Raw genomic sequence first — 16,063 nt, forward strand, 5'->3', positions numbered from 1 at the left:
GATCATATATGTGAGTGTTCGTTGTCTGTTTAAAGTTGGTAAGCAGTTCTATTCCCATTTCATACCTTATCGGTAATTGAAAATGGGTTAAAAAAGTCGTGGCTAGGGTACTAAAGTTGTCGAATGAAGCTCTAGGCAATTCGATATACCATTTTGCTGCCGGACCAGTTAACGTCCTCGGAAAAAGGCGAAGCCTAATCGAATCATCGTTTAGGGTGTTTGATGAACACCACAGATGAAATGTTATCACATGATTTGACGGATCTTCACCCAGATTTCCATTAAATTTAGGAATATCTGACGAAAGTTTATGCGGAATTGCTGGCCACCAAGGGGCATAAGCAATTGGATCATTCGTCAGCCAGTTTAGATCCGGTAATTCTAGAGTTGCTACAAAGGGCAACTGTTGATTCAGGTTAGGTGAAGCATACCCAAGATAAGATGGAATCGCTTGAGCAATGGGTCTTTGCATGCCAGCATAATGTATTTGATGTTGGCAACTTTGACAAGGTTTATGGGCATAACCGTTATAATATGGTTGTTGATAAACGCTTTGGAAATGCCGTTGCCCATTACTTACAAAGACTTGTTGCTCAGGTCCTTGATATGATTGCTGGAATGGCGGTTGTTGAGATTGAACCAACCCTGGTTGTTGGACCATTTGCTGTTGTCCAATACTGGATGATTGACCAAGATGAGGAGTCATAGTACTTGTTTGAGCCTGAGTCGCTCTAGGTAAGGAGGCACTAACCTGTGGTTGTGATTGAGTCGTTGAGACAAGAGGCTGTTGTATTGCAACCTGAGGCTATTGGGGTTGACATACAACAGGTAGCGCTTGTACTTGCGATGCAGTCACCATAGCAGGTATAGTGGGAATATTCGACACATGGTGGACTGGTTACATTGAATATACAACCCTTGGTTGCTGAGGCGGTATTGGTACCCAACCGCTGGATGTAATTCCAGTTTGACCTGAACTTTGTTGTAAGCTCTCATATGGTTGTTCTCTGGGAGGGAACAATGAAAAGGCATACTGCCCTCCATATGGTGGAAATCCAGTACTTAAAGGGTAGATTGGCCTTTGAAGACACATTGGATCAATTTGTTGAGTTTCAACATAAGAAATACCAGATGATAACCCGGATGAAGAAATAGGAACTAACCATGTCGTCGAAGCAGTCCTTGATTGGACTCCGGCTTGTTGTTGATAATTTGCCGGGACAGATGGTATACCATTGAACATCGTTGGAGTAGCAGTAGGAGGCTGTGCCACTGCTGTATCGGACGACACAGTCCTGGATGTCGACGGTTGTTCAGACATATCTAGTCTATCCAAAATATTTTCTAGCGATTCTATAAGAACTTGCGATGAAGCGAGACTAACTTCGAAGATCAACGAGGGAAAGGTGATGATTATTCCGTTTAAAATAAATTTTAGACGCTTTGACACAACTTGTTTTTTCAGTTTTTAAGAGTCGAGAAAAAATAAAAGATGACTCTAGTCTCCTTCGATTTTTAATGAGCCTGAAGTGACAAGTGCTCAGATGGACCTTTTCCGTTAAGGAGTCTGAAAAGGAACGAAAGGGACTGCTCTGGAGTTCTAGGTAGAGGGTGTGCCAAACCAATCGCAAAACTGCAGAATACTTTTTAGGGTACGGGCGGTCAGTCTTCCCGAATGCTGTGTTCAGTGCATTGCGATCAGTAGGGCGGCCGACACGGATTCCTACGGATAAAGGTTTTATGCCTATAGGGGTCTCCCAATATATACTCGACGGTACGTGGGAGCACAATCCATATTGGCACTTATTGTCTCTCAGGAGGAATCACCCAACCATCAGTGAGGCAACAGTTACCAGGTTTTACGACGCCGGAACACGTCTCTAGCCTAGACCTCTATGTTGTGCGTTAAGTTACAAAGCGTTGTTAAGTTCATTCAATTTATTTTAGGTTGATCTTTCTTAGAAGTTTGCCTTTTTGGATCACCACGAGATGTAGATACAATTCCTAAATGCAGTCTAAAGATGATAAGCAAGCTTTTATCTCTTTTCAACAATGAAAATCCTAGCTACAAGGGGAAAAGAAAGACACAATCTTTTCTCAAAGAGCATAGAGCACACTGTACATGCACTTTTCCTAAATCAAATCATACAAACTGTCAAAATGCAAATGCACATATGCATGTATTTGTTTTCACTTTCTTAATATTGATGCCTAAAAAGAAAGTTGTTGTACAAATTTGAATTCGATTTCAAGTGAAAAACACAAACAAGCTTCTTTTCGAAATCAAAAAGACGATTACGACACTTATGATTTTGAAGTAAACACTTGTTTCGACACTAGAAATTCAAAAATTCAAACCAAAAGACAAAAGTAAAAGCGTAATCAACTGTCAACAGCAAACAAACTTACTCCTAAGATCAAAACGACACTTACGACAGGTCTAGATCTAAGGGTGACAGTATGACTAGTTTACTTTTGTAATGGGAAACTGAAAATGATGTAACAAATACACAAAAACAAATACAGTTTCTTTTATACAACTGAGGTGGAATTGAGGCAGAGAAAAGGGGTTTTCAGATAGGTACACACACTGATAACAGGCTGCAAAAATCAGAGATAAAACTGAACAAAATGAAGCAGAGAACCACAGCTGCACAGGGCAAAGGCTGATCAACGCACCTGTTGCACAGAGAAACTGAATTGCAGCGTAGGTAGCCCTCTCGGGACCTGCGTTGAAATACAGAACCTCTTCACAGAGCCTGTGTTGAAGTAGAAATGAGAATTGTCTCTGGGTTCTGGGTCACGGTTTGCAGTTTAATCTATGGTTTTTGGCCGGATAAAAGCTATCAATAAGGTACAATTAGAGGGATGATTTAAAGGAGGACTAAGAGCTATCACAAAGGGCAGTTAGAGCATTTGTGGATCAGCTGTTCAGATCATAAATAGGCCCAGTGAATGGACTAGAGTAGCAGATCTCTACTTTGCATTTGTAAATGGAAAATGCAGTTCGATTCGGCACTCCTGAGTTTATGAGGAGAACAACAATGGAAAAAAAAATAAACTAACTAGATACGTTCCCTAGCGGAGTCGCCAATTTGTTGTTGGGAAAAGTATCCATTCGGAATGCCCCTATCCCACTCTAAGGTGTGATAGTGCCTCAGCAACAAACAAGGAAAACTATCTTCGTATTCTTCTTTATGAAATGTAAATGGAGAAGAAGGATGTAACTAACCGGTGTCTTCCGCTAGTTTGTCGATCCAATCACTCTCTCCTTTGTTCGCTTCCCGCTGCCTGCTCCTTCACTCGTCCAGCTTCACCAAGTTCCTGCAAGATCACAAGAGAGGAAAACTACACAAAAGACATATATTTACATTCATAACTAGTTTAGGATCAGATATAAACTAAACATGCAAATATAACAAAGCATCATTGATATACAAGCATATAGGAGAAACTCAAATAGTTTTATTGATATGATAAGAAAGTCCAAGAGGAGATACATCCAAGTGAGTCCCGATCCAGCATCTACCTCCCAGCAAAGGAATCCCTTCCTCTCCTCCAACAAAGCATAAATCACCCAATGCACTAATCTCAATCTCAAACCAACAACAATTCTCTGCAAAGTACAAAATTCCAGCCTCTTGGATCTCTGGGTGAGAGACCCATATATAGATGTAAGCAGAGAGGATGAGTCAGCTTATGTTTTGACTTGTGGCTTCTCTCTGTCAGTTCTTGCTTCCACTTGGAGGTTGAGAGCCTCTTACTCATCACTAGTCGAATTCATTGAGGCAAGTGTCATTGGAGAAGATTCTGGAAGCTTCCAGTGTCTTTCCACCTCATTGACTGAGCTTGCCATTTGTCATTTCCCGCTCAACGCACCCTGGTAGTGCATCCACCTGCGTTGCAACGCACCTAGCCAGTGTATTTGGGTGCTTTGCAACGCAGGCAGCTAGTGGAGCCTCTGAATTGATCCTGATTTGACTAGTTTTGGGCAGTTTCTGGTGGAGAACTTCTGGGAGAAGCTGTCATTTGTTGACCTTGTTTCTTTAGGAGCTGGAACAACATCTTTAGGGACTTAGGATCCCTTGGTTTATGGACATTTCATGCTTATAGCTGTAAGGCACAAAAATGTCTATAACACATATATATAGTCATCCATATAACCAGTCCATATACATAGTCAAGGGTATGTATAATTTACAAGATAACAGAAAGATCTAAAGATTCCAGATAACTTCATGCAAGGCTAATAATAGGAAAAAAGTATGGAATTCAGAAATTGTGTAGATAGTACTAGTAAACAAAAATAGACACAGAAGGTCCATCAGATAATCAAAAAAGAAATAAGTGAGGGTGAGTAGTTTTATCCTGGCAGTGGCAGCACCCCAGCCTCCATGCATGCTTCTCCCATCTTGATCTCAATGTGTAAACCATATAGGTTGTCCAATAAGCCTTTCTTAGAGAGACTGTCCACAGCATGATTGAACTCTCTGCCTATATGTTGAATCGAAGAGAGATGTTGTGAATTCCAGAGAGATGCAATTTGTTGTAACCAACCTTGTAGTGTGGGCTTGGATATTATAGCTTGGCCATGGACATAATCAATGATGATCTTGGAATCTCTGAATATGTGGATAGTAGGAATATTTAGAAAATTAGTGAACCAGAGTAGGCCCCATAATGCCATGCCCTCTTCCTTTGTATTACTGTCTATACCCACACCCCAGTGAACATGATATGCCTGCTCAGGTGAATATTGGATCAAGAAACCACATCCTCATCTGCTGCTTTGTGATGCACCGTAAAAAAACCCAGTAGGGTATATGATCTCTGGGCATGTTTGTGATTTTTTGGATTTTTTAGTGCCCATGCCAATTTGTATTCTAGAAGAGAGTGTGATTCTGATTCTCTCTGTCTCCAAAGCACTGTTTTCTCTGTAGTTATTGAAGATAATGTTATTTATCCACCTCTAGATCTCCCAAAAGAAAATAGGAGGAATGTAGCGCCAGGTGACATTCTGCTGACTCCACCATTCAAGGCACTCAGAAATGTAGGTGAACTGTGGGAGTTGGAAACCAAAAATGGCAGCCAGATTTTGCAAGATTTTAGAAGCAACAGGGCATGTAATGAACAGGTGTGAATTATCTTCTTCTGCACACCTGCAAAGAATGCATATCCTAGGACCAGACCAATTTCTTTTCTGGAGTTTTTCCCACGTCAAATTTTTCCTTCACCAGACTAACCAGAGAAAAAGATTGATTTTAGGAGTGTAAGAATTCCAGAATTTAAAAAACCAACATACCTCAGGATGTATGGTGTCCCGACAGTAGAGAAGGTGATATTTATCTGCCACCATTATGTTGGTGCCCTTCATTTTTCCCCTCCATACAATCGAATCTCTTTCCGCATCTCTACAGATACCAGCCAGTTGTAGCTATGTGCATAGATTTTCCCATTCCTCCATGTTTTGTCCAATAAGTTGCAGCTCCATAGATCGTTTCCAAATGGGGCATGTATTATGCCAAGTCAAAATGACTTGTTGCCATAACTAAATGCCATTGTTGTTTAGTCCATGAAGGAGAGAAACCGAGATTTTGTTGAGATCATCAAGACCCAAGATGTAATCTGGTCCAATAGTAGTGTGGTGACCAAAACCCAATTTCCAAGAGAGTAGTGATAAAAAATAGTGGTGGACTTTTGTAAAGTTGTGCTATACAATAGAGCTGGTGTTACAGCCGATACACCCTCTTCATAGCCAAACCACGAAGTTGATGTCCTTCATATACTTATGCTTGATGATTAAACTCCAGGTGCCATCACCAAATATCCCTCACTATAAAGATTTGAGAAGAAGAGCATAGTCAAATCTCTTCAAATTTAAAATTCCCAAGGCACCCAGGTGCTTCGGCATGGATATGTGATCTAGTTTGGTGAGATGATATTTATTCTTTTGTTGCATGCTAGACCAAATGAAGTTAGCTATGATCCCATGTAGTTTTTTTATGATGGTGATAGGCAGATGGAATAGGTGTGCCCAATACACGCCCATCTGAGTAATCACAACCTGTGTTAAAGTGAAATGACCTCCTATGGAAAGGCATATAAATTCCCAGCATGAAATTTTTTGATAGAATCTGTCGACAATCCACTGCCACTCTAGTATCCTATAATTACATGGCTTCATATGGAAACTGAGATGTTTCATACCTCCAGTCATATGCTCAAAAGCGACCCAAAACAACCTTGAAATGTAGTCCATAATCTCCATATCGCATTGATCATGTGCAATAGAGGATTTACTTTGATTCATTATAAGGCCAGATGCATTCCCAAATTTAGTGAAAATATCGAAAATGTGTAGCCAAGCAAACCTGTTGAGGATCTCCATGATGAGCACATCGTCGACAAAAAAATTGTGGGAGATCTGAATATTTCTACCAATGTGGAGTGGATGAAAATGGCCCTTCGTGGCAGCATTTGTAATGTGTAGGCTCAATCTGTCCATAGTGAGAATAAAAAGGAGAGGTGATAGAGAGAAACCCTATCGAAGTCCCCTCCCATCCTTGAAGTAGGTCGTCAGGTATCCATTTATAATCACAGCAAATTGAACATTGGATACACATGCCATGATCCACTTAGCAGCACAAGATTGTATACCCACTTTGTGGAGAACTAATCGCAAATAACCCCAATCCAGATAGTCAAAGGATTTTTTAACGTCCACTTTCATGATAGTTGCACTTAATTTATTTATGTGGATAGAATGCAGACATTCTTGTGCGATTGCAACATCGTCATGAATTTGTCGATTTTTTAGAAAACTGAATTGTTGAGGAGAGATGAACGAGGAGAGGATGAGCCACATACGATTTGCAATGGTCTTGGAGATAATCTTGTAGACAAGATTACAGAGAGATATAGGGCGAAAGTCTGAGAAAGTATGGGAGAGTGGCTTCTTCAGAATCAATGCAATATAAGTGGAGTTTATGTGGGGATGAATATAACCCAGAACACGAGCTTCCTCAACCATGTTAACAAGATCAGATTCAAAGAGGTCAAAGAAATGAGTGAAATGTTCAATGGTCCAGCCATCAGGGCGGGGGCTCTTGTCACCTTTGAATGTTTTGAGAACCTCCTATAATTCCTCTGTTGTGACAGGTTGGAAGAGAGCCTGATTTGCATCGGCATTGAAAATGGTGGGGAAGTATTGAATCCCCCAGATTTGATCCTCTGGGCAGTCCAATGTTCTTTGACTGTAAGTTTGTTGAAAGTAGGAGACAACAACCTGGTTGATATCCTTCTTTGTTTGGTATTTGTTTCCATTTGAGTCAAATATCTCCCATATAGAGTTTGTCCAACTCCTGTAATTTGCATATCTGTGGAAGAATTTGGTATTCCAGTCACAATCCTGGATCCAGATTGCTCTGCTTTTTAATCACCATGTAATCTCCTTGATATGAAGCAGTTTCTGCCTTTGTGATTCCAATACATGTATGGGGTATCGAATTTCATAAGGGAGAGAATGCTCTGATGAGTGGGGGCGGATCTCCAGAAGTTCCTTTATAATAGCAGCAAGTTCTTTATTCATATGCTACCTCTTCCTTGTCTCCCATTTCTTTGTCTCCTTCCGCAGGACCCCAAGATTATCAAGAATGTGCCCTACATGGGAGGAGCTCTGAAACCCATATCTGTGCCATACATCTTTAACAAGGTCAATATATGCAGGATCCTCTAGCTAGACTCGGTTAAATTTGAAGGGAAAGCCACCATGGTACTCATCCCATCGCCAGTGGAGTGCAATAGGCCGATGGTCAGATATGTGGTAGCTAATTACTTCAGAGGAAACCATCCCAAGTCTCTCAATGATCTGTTCATGCAGCAGAAAGTGATCAAGTTTCTTTGCAATGTAACCCACACTCGACCTCCCATTGTCCCATGTAGGAATAATAGTGGAGGGATAGATGTCCACCAGATTGTGTTCAAGGATTATATCCTTAAAATGGTCTGCCATGACATCGGCCCTTCTGGTGCAGCCCCAGTTCTCATGTGAACCGACAGTGAAATTAAGATCTCTTGCAATGACAAGGGAATAAAGATCGAGTAACTCTGTCTCAATCAGATATTGCCAAAAATTATTCCGATCATGGTAAGGAGCATATACATTAAGGATATGAATTCTTCCCACGAGGCCATGAATGTGACCAGTAAGGAGAATCCCTGCAAAATAGGAGAAAGCTCCGACCTTGACCCATCGAGGATCCTAGATATCGACCAGGCCACCCGAGAGTCCGTGTAGATTTGTGGCAGCCATATGCCAGTTTGAAATCATTTTCTGGAAGTAATCAATCACCTGAGGAGAAACATGCATAGTTTCCTATAGAAGAATGATGTAGGGGTGGAGAGAGGAGAAAAGTTCCTTTAGGGCCAGAAATTTACGAGCGGCCCCCAGTCCCCTCATATTGAGAGAGAGGATAAAGGTCATGTTTGGTCGTGTGCGAGCTTCCATGCTCCAAGGGCCCAAGTAGGGGTAGAATCAACAATGGGAACATCAATGAGGGTATGAGAATCGACAGGACTGAAAGAGGGGCAGGGACGTGGGTGTCCACGAAATTGCCGACTGTCACAGGGCTTTTTTTGGTGAACAGTGATATTTCCAGCGGATGTCAGGCTGATGTGTGGGGAAGAGGGGCCAACAGGTTTCTACATAGTGAGTGATCGGAGGTCCAATGTTTTCTTCTGAACGAGGAAGTCCAGGTCACTGTCCACGGAGTTTGTGGGAGAGTATAGGGGTGAGAGAGGCAATACAGGAGTCAGGCCAATAGCCGGGGAAGGGGAGATGATACAGGGGGGTGTCTGCACTGGGACATACATAATGTGGGTGGAGGAGAGTGGATCTCGTGACGTTGGATGTCGTGGAGCAGCTGGCGGGGGTGACAGACACTCACGAGGAGAGCCGGTGCCAAGTGATGGGGTTTTGAATCCCCCAAGAGATGAAGCAGTAGCAGGTACTCCTTTGAATTTTTTCCAAAATCCATTTCAGGGAAGACTTGTCACCATGGGTCTAGGACCCAAATGCCGAGGAAAATGAGCCAGTAAATGCCCAGTACGATGACAATTAAGACAACGAAATTGAATGCCCCAGAAATATAGTCCTTGAATCATATGTGTATCACCCCATCTAAGTGCAATGTGTTCCAGAAAACCGCCTCTGTATTCCTTTTCAATGAGAATCCATGCAACTCAATTATCAGGAGCCCTAAGGAACCGAGGATCAACATACAAAAAATTTCCAATAGCATTACCAATATCAGTGAAGACTCACTTCATCCAGAATGCTATGGGTAAGCCAAGCGGCTTAACCCAAATGAGCTTGTTCCGGGGAGTTTCCTTCAACGGGTTGAAACTTATGTACCAAGATTGTAAAGCCAGGAAACTCCACCCATTAACCCTAGGAATGGACTTGGTTTTAATATGGTCTTCTTGGTAGAGAAAGTGGAAGCTATACCATCTGTTGAGAAGACAAACCACTGTAGGCATGTAGTCTAACATAATTTTCCATATAGTAGGTGCAGGTTTGGTAATCTTAATAGATCTATTGGGGTGGTGAGATTGATGATCATGTACTACATATGAGAGCCCATGCACAGACGAGGCCATATGTGTGCCATTTGGCTGTAGGAGAGATGGAGGAGATGAATGCCAAGTTCCTGGGAAGGGGCCCGCTGCGCGAATGCATTCTCTGCATCCACCGTGGTGTAGATGTATGCCTCCTGAGCTAAGGTGTCTGAGGCAAGGATGTCCATTCTCACATGTACAAGTAGGAAGGAGCCAATACAACTAGGAGAATGTACGATTCGTGATTAATAATGAGAGGACAGAAGGAAGGTGGGGTGGTAAATGAGTCCTTGACAAGGATGTCTAGGGATCCCTGGAGGTTAGAAGTCAAGGAAAAATCCTACTTCGAAGAGAGTACCCATAATAAGTGAAAACAGAGGGGGGCGCCGCCAGAAATAAAGTCCAAATATGGTAAGTACCAAGAGTTAGGAAGGGTTTAAATATAGAATATGGAGAAGGACGGTGGGTGGAGATCCCAATCTGGATGGGTAGATGTTGAATGGTAGAAGAGGATGTGGGATTTATACCACTATCACGTCTTAGAAGAGGGAGCCAACACAATGCTGACCAATTTTTAAACTATGTCGTAATCGAGAAAACTGATGACGAAAAATCAAAATCAAGTCGAAGCTGAACCAAAGCCAAGCACGAGAGGCATAGAGAGGGTAACAGTGGTTCGATGGCAAGGAGTGAATTCAATTAATGTCTATCACAACAGCAACAGCAACAGCAACTGAGGCAAGTCCACTCTTTGTCACAAAGTCAAATACCGAAAGAGTTGCAGGGGCAGGAGATGATGAAGGAATTAGACCAACGATAATAGAGAATGTTGTAACTAGTGATATGGAGAAAATCATCCCCCTAGGAGAGACTGAGGACAAATGAGACTGTGGAGGTCAGTCTAGAGGGGAATATGGACATCTGGGAGGACGTAGTAGCTGTAGAAGAAATAAGCAGATGAGAAGGTATGTAGAAATACAGAGAAGAAAAATGATGTGGAGGACTTCATAGTGAACAAAGGAGAGAAGAGTATTCTAGGGTTGGAACGTCATATTATAAGAACCAATAGATAATGTGGATGTTGTAAGGAAATGTGGAGATAATACCAGAGAAGCAAATTTGAAACATGTCTAGTTGATAACCTATACAGATGCAGCGTCGACCACAGATATAGGCCACTCGCACCAACACCACTGACACTACAGTATAAAGGGGGTTTTTAAGACAATATTTAAGACAATTTTTGAGTAAATTGTCTTAACTTGAGACAAAAGAAAACTTGTGTATTGTCTCAAATATTGTCTTTAAGCGGGTGTCTCAAATTAAATTGTCTTAAAATATTGTCTCTGTAAAGAAAATATATAACAAAAACATTTTTCTCTGATCCAGGTGGATATTGGTGGCCACACGCCAAGTCCACTTGGACCCCCACCATTGTTTATTTCAGCTTTTCAGTTTCCTTAATTGTAGCACAATTTACTATTTTTAGTCGTTTTTCGGGTCCTTAACTTCTGGAGTCGTTTTGAAGCCTTGAATGACATTTTTTGGGAAAACTGGAGCAACATGGGTCCTTGGACCAATCTTGCTCTTCTCAAAGTTGTAGTTCTCGGATAGATATTTCTAAAAAGATAGTGTGCATGTCAAATGGAGATCGTATGCCAAAGTTACGACCCCAGGAAGTTGATGTACCAATTTACCCAAATGAGGCCATAGTTTGGCATTTCATATTCTAGGGTTAGGTTTTTGGATGTTTAGGGTTTTCCGTTTCCTATCAACAATAAATAGGCCTTTGAGCCTCATTGTAACATAGTTCAGAGGCATGTAGCCGCGACATCTATTCTTAGAGATAAGCTACCATCGCCCGAGCTGGTTTATTTCCATTTCTATTTGTAAGCATATTTCAATATTTTACATTAGGGAAATGAAGCATTATTGACAATGCATCTTTGTGTTTATGGTTATCTCTGTAATTTGTTGTGTTCCTGTTTAAATCCGGATCAGTGGTATCAGAGCGGTCTGCTTTTTCTCTGTTTTTCTTTGCATGTCCCCAACTAGGTCGGGATATAAGGAGTTAGGGCTTGAACTGGTCGAACCTTTGCAAGACCAGCCTCGCAAATCACGATGGTCTCACATGGTGGATGAAAAGAAAGACGAGGGGGTAGGAGATCCTATCAAAACCTTGCTCGAAGAAGCTCTCGAGCGACAAAGGAACGTGATGATGGACAGCTTTGCCCAGATCCTTCAGCGGCTACCTAGGGGTGACACATCGGCGTACAACAACTACTCTGGAAATTCCATACCGTTTAAAGTACAAGTTAATTTTGAAATCCCCATATTTGAGGGTCAGATAGATGTAGATTCCGTCGATAAATGGTTAAATCTGCTAGAGGGTTATTTTTCTGTTCATGATTTTTCCAATCAGGAAAAGATTATTTTCACTTTTCTCAAAATAGCACCCCATGTTAAGGACTGGTGGGAAACCTACTATGAGTAGAAGGATGATAGTATGAGCTCACTATTTTCAATCACACCCACTTGGAATTCATTCCCGGATGCCATCAAGGACCAGTACTACCCTGTCGGAAGCTATGAGGATCAATACATAAAGTGGACCACACTGCGGCAGGGAAGGGACCAAGACGTGCCTGCCTTTACCAATATTTACATACCATTTGCACAAAGTTGGGTATCAAGGATTCAGAGCAGCATTTGGTACTCAAATACTGCGGTTGCCTGCACAAGTACATCCAGGAAGAAATAGAATTCCTGAACATCTCCTCACTCGGCACGACATACTGATATGCCATCAAGGTCGAGCAAAAGTTTAAACAAAAGAAGTGAGACTTTGGATCTACGAATCCAAAGCAAGGGAAATGTGCCACCAAACCATAGAACAAAGGAAAAAGCCAAGGCGGGGTGGCCCAAGACAACCTGCGAAAGCTGCAAGCAAAGAACAACGCCGCGAAGCCAAAAAAGGACATGAGAAAGTGGTGTGAGTTCCATAAGAGCTCCAATCACAACACAAGTGAGTGTGGGGCCAAGCAATCACTTGTGACTGAGCTAAAGGTTTCCGAATCAGGTGCATGTTCTGACTATGAGTTAGAACCTAACAAGGGAAATGACAAAGGGAAGCAGATTATCAATGCGGAGCCCAACACCACGTTGCAACCACATGAACACATAATAGGGTTAATAAGTCAGGACTTCATATTTTTCAAAATGGGCATGCTAGGCACACTAATAATATGTTCTAATACATGCCAAGTGCCAATGTGTGCCAAGTGCTATTTTTTGTCAATGCAATATTATGCCAAGGTGTTCCAGGGCATGCTAGGGACTACTGGGCATGCCAATACATGATAGGGGAGTGCTATGCTATGCTAGGGCATGTTAACATGTGCTTGGGCATCCTACTCATGGCAAGATGTTCCAGGTACAAAGATGTTCCAAGACATGTGAGGTGCCAAGGAATGTTAGTGTACTGTTCTAAAGCATGTTAAGGTGTGCCATGAGTGTTGAGGAGTGCTAGGTCTCTATCATTAATAGAATTGACAGAGCTTTATTATGTATTCAATAATATAGTTCCTACACACACTAGTGGAACTTTATTTAAAGGAAATTTGCTAGATAATAAACCTAATAAAGATGAATCATGTGTTGACTCATAGGAAAACTATATTCTTATGACTTCAGGGAAATGATACACACTAATTACTTCTTAACAAATTGACTGACTATTATAACCACTATGACCTTGAACACATAATGAAAAATACTCCACAACATTAATGGTCTTAAATCATTATCTTTTGACAAAAAATATAGTAACAGGTACATAACGTCATCAAAAACTCATTGGAATGATCAATGATGACGATCTTTTTTTTACCGTCACCAAAAGTAACCAAAAAGAGCATTGGTGAGGGTCAATAAAATATCGTCACTAGAAGTGTCACAAAAAAGAGAATTAGTGATGGGCCTTTAACAACCCTCACCAAAAGTGTCACCAAAGAGAGAATTAGTGACGGGCCTTTATCGACCCTCACCAAAAGTGTCATTGAAAATGGCTTTAGTGACAAACCTTAAAGGACCATCACTATTATACACTTACAACAATGATTTTTACAGACCATCGCCATATGCAACATTGGTGATGGACCTGAAAGGTCAATCACAGGCATGAAGCATCATCAAAAACTCATTTGAATGATCAATGATGACGAACATTTATTGACCGTCACCAAAAGTAACCAAAAAGATAATTGGTGATGGTCAATAAAATATCGTCACTAGAAGTGTCACCAAAGAGAGAATTAGTGATGGGCCTTTAACGACCCTCACCAAAAGTGTCACCAAAGAGAGAATTAGTAACAACCCTCACCAAAAGTGTCATTGAAAATGGCTTTGGTGACAAACCTTAAAGGACCATCACTATATACACTTACAACAACGTTTTTTTAAAGACCATCACCATATGTGACATTAGTGATGGACCTTAAAGGTCCATCACAAGCATGACCCTCACCAATGACCTTTTTTCTTGTAGTGTTCCGTATAAAATTCTCATCGTCCCATGTGGAATCTTCAGTGGGTAAGTTCTTCCACTTGACAAGAAACTCTGAAATTGATTGATTTCGTAGATATCGAGTTCTTGTTTCTGTGACTGCTTCAGGTTCCAATATGATTTTTCCTTCCTCATCAAGTTCTGCAAATATTGTTTGAACTGGGAGCTTGTCACCAATAACCTTATTTAAGCATGAAACATGGAAAACTGGGTGCACTCGATAAGTTGTGGGAAGCTCCAATTTGTATGCCATTGTACCAATCTTTTGCAACACCTTATACAGACCATAATACTTTGGTGATAATTTATTATCATTCTTAGCTTGCTTGAGGGACATTTGTTTATATGGTTGTAGCCATAGAAGTACTTGGTCACCTATATCAAAACTTCTTTCACTGCGATGTTGATCTGCCTGTTGTTTCATTCTATTTTGTGCCAAAGTTAGGTTATATTTTAAGAGTTGGAGAACTTGTTGTTGATGCTCGATGTGATATTCCACTACTTGAACCTTAGAATTTTCTCTTAAATATGATGTGATGGACGGTGGGTGATATCCATAAAGTGCCATAAATGGGGTCATTTTTGCTGCATTATGGAAGGAAGTCTTATGCCACAATTCATCCAAAGGCAACCATTTGACCCATTGTGTATGTTTATCAGATAAAAAGCAACAAAGATATGCTTCCAAACATTTTTTTAGTATCTCAATATTCCCATCATATTGAGGATGATAAGATGAGATATGAGCTAACTGAGTACCAAGACAAGAAAATAATTATATCCAAAAATTTCCAATGAAAATGGGATCTCCATCGCTTACAACAATATTTGGGTTTCCATGTAGCTTTTGAATTATTTCCACAAATGCAGTATAAACTGTACTAGCTTTAAATGGATGAGATAATGCACAAAACTGTGCATAATTGGCAAGTATGTCAACTACCACCATGATGACACTCTTTCCTTTGGACCTGGGTAAAGTTGTGATAAAATCCGTTGAAAAATCCTCCCAATATTAACTTGGAATGGATAAAGATTGTAATAGACCCAAGGTCTTAATTGTTTCAACTTTATTTTGTTGGAAAACCAAACATTCCGCCACAAACTTTTTAATATCATATTTAAGGCCATCCCAAAAATATTCCTTCTTAACCCTATGGTAAGTTTTTAAAAATCCCGAGTGCCCTCTTAAGGGAGAGGCGTGCAATTCCATAAGAATGTTTTGTTTGAGTTGGGAATTCTGACATAGGTATAAGTGATCTTTGTACCATAACGAATCATTTTTCCAGCTAATTATATTAGGTGTAATGGGATCTGTTGTATCTTTTGAATGAGTGCCCACACTTCTTCGTCATGCTTCCATTCATCCCTTGAGTCATTTATCCAATATGGTTGGATAATAGAAATGGAACAAAGCAATGCTTCCACATCCACATCCTTTCTTGAGAGCACATCTGCCACAACATTTTGCTTCCCTTTTTTGTATATGATTTCAAAGTCATAACCCAACATCTTTGTGACCCATTTTTGTTTCTCTTCTGAGGATAATATTTGTTCTAAAAAGTATTTAAGACTATCATGATCCGTTTTTACCTTGAAGTGTCTTCCCATTAGGTAGGGTCGTTATTTCTTAAGTGCATGTAGTATTTCCAACATTTCCTTCTCATAAATAGCTTTGTGTAAATACTTTCCTTTGATTGGACAACTTTTGAAAGCAATGGGTCTTTCTTCTTGCATTAAAACAACACCAATTCCATTTCCTGAGGCATCACATTCCACAATAAAGGTTTTTGTGAAGCTTGACATAGCTAAGATCGGTGCTTGACACATTGCCTCTTTATGATGTTCAAAGGCCTTCGTTGGCTCTGGAGTCCATAAAAACGC

This window comes from Pinus tabuliformis, chromosome 5_2 (assembly GCF_031772625.1).
Source record: "Pinus tabuliformis cultivar Carrire ecotype Pingquan chromosome 5_2, CPIR1, whole genome shotgun sequence".
NCBI lineage: Eukaryota > Viridiplantae > Streptophyta > Pinopsida > Pinales > Pinaceae > Pinus > Pinus tabuliformis.